We start from the raw sequence: 2292 nt of genomic DNA on the forward strand, positions 1-2292 counted from the left end.
TATATATATATATATATATATATATAGAAAGAGAGAGAGAGAGAGAGAGAGAGAGAGATGAGAGAGTGAACACAGAGAGAAGTGAGAGTGAGATTGATGTATATATATGCGTATATTTATAAGTCAAATATAAGGTTAAAAATTGTGCTTGCCTGTTTGTGCATCTGTTTAACTGTTAAAATATCTCAATACAGCGAAGCACAAACGTAAATCTCCCAGCTAAAACACCTTACTATCCCACCTGAGGAGCCTTTTATGCACTGTGAGTTACATCAGGTGTTCTTGCATCGTACCACCACCACAAGGGAGCAGTGCACCTTGAAGATTAAACAATTGTTGTGGTAATATAAATTTTTTGTTAGTAGATACCGTCTTCTACTTTTATCATTAATATATACATATATTTATATTTATCTATATGCACTTAAATATATGTGTGTTATGTATGTATGTATGTATGTATGTATGTATACATGTATGTATGTATGCAGGCATGTATGTATGTGTATACATAATCCTACACACGTATTCACTTTCAATTGTTTTACCTACTTATATAACTTAGAAGGTCATATTCAACTCAATGCCTTATCGTCATCATCATTATTATTATTACTCTTATTATAATCGTCATTATCATCATCATCATCATCAGAGGGCTGGTGAAATGTTTGGAGCGTCGGACAAAGTTTTTTTCTGTATTTGTTATTGTTATGTTACGTTCGAAGTGAAAATCCTGCTAAATTTAACTTCGATTTGTCATATTTCCGGACGGAGTATAAAGTAAATTAGCGATCATGCACTGTCGGAACTTGTTTTCTTTTATTCCTTCCACCAAAATAATTGTACTTTTACTTAAACTTGAAATTACTCAGGGTTGTAAGATTACAGAATCGTTAGTGTCAAAGTGGTTTGCGGCATTTATTCCAAATCTTTAAATTCTGTGGTTAAACCTTGTTGAGTTCGATCAACTGTGCATTTTCGTAGTCGATAAGATAAAGTGCGAGTCAAGTCGTCACTTGTGGATCGATAAACGTCGCACAAACTCTTACCTAAAAGATTCTGGTCTTGTGCCTATGTCATAAGCCATTATTATTATGACGATGATCACCATCGTCAAAACTGATCACAAGTATCGATTTTCACTCTGAGCGTAAACGCATTAAGCAGTTTTATTTCGGGGACTATTCATACACATTAACACACATGCATATACACAACTACGATTATATGAGTCTGTCCCTATTTTTTCCAGCTTACACCTTCTTCCTCTCTATATGTGTGTGTCTCCGTCGTTTGTGTGTATGTGAAATATTTATATACGCGCATGTGTACGTGTGGTTTGTGTGAGTTTGCCAGTACGTGTTTGTGCATATTTGTTTTCTGCTATAGACCATTATGATTTTCCTACTCCCGTGAGTCTATGGAATTGACACTAGTCGAGAACTGAAAATTGCTAAATTCAAGCATATTCCTTTCCCCCACAATAAAGTTGGATAGGTGCCAAGTGAGAACCCATGCATCTTTATCGCTATTATTATTGAATGGAAAATATAAATATTATTCTTCTGATACTATGGTCAATGGGTTTGGTTGGAGAAAGAGGAGGAAGCGAGAATTAATGAGAAATATATCGTTATACATATGTGCATTCACGTTCTGTATATACTTAAAGAATAATGATAAAAATGAAGTACAATTTACTTCAATTTCCACATGTCAATATTTGAAAGATAAATGGAATGGTGAAAGGTTGAACTGGTAGTCTTATAGGCATTACTGAGATGATCATTGACAATACATATAAAATCTTAATTCAACACAATGATTTTTACGATGAAAATAAATAGCGGGAAGTGGGGTGGGAGGTTTCTAAAAAATAGCAACAAATGAATATACTCATCGATGGAGTCCATTTGAAAAAAAGGTAGTAATTTTTTTTTTCCTATTTCAACAGCTTCAGCTCAGCTTTTATGTTGTCGAGGTTTGAGGAATTGACTTCACGTATTTCAGTGAAATATATGTATACCCACACACGCACAAACACACACACACACACACACACACACACACGCACGCACACACACACACAAACACACACACACATATATATATATGTATATTGCCTTTTATGTTTTACTTGCTTACGGCATTGGTCAGATGCCATGCTGGAGCAACGCCTGGGATAGTCATTTAATCGAGCGAGTTAAGCCCAGTACTTACTTTGCAGAGTACTGATACTTATTCTATCTGTTTCTTTTGACAAACTACTGAATAGATGGAGAGAACACG

General features: G+C 34.8%; 1 protein-coding gene across 4 annotated transcripts in view; it reads left to right on the forward strand.

The window, feature by feature from the left end:
* The window catches only part of LOC106871529 (dopamine receptor 2), a 797114-nt gene that overhangs the window by 8487 nt on the left and 786335 nt on the right, over positions 1-2292 (forward strand). The window lies entirely within an intron of this gene.

Source organism: Octopus bimaculoides, chromosome 3, assembly GCF_001194135.2.
Source record: "Octopus bimaculoides isolate UCB-OBI-ISO-001 chromosome 3, ASM119413v2, whole genome shotgun sequence".
NCBI lineage: Eukaryota > Metazoa > Mollusca > Cephalopoda > Octopoda > Octopodidae > Octopus > Octopus bimaculoides.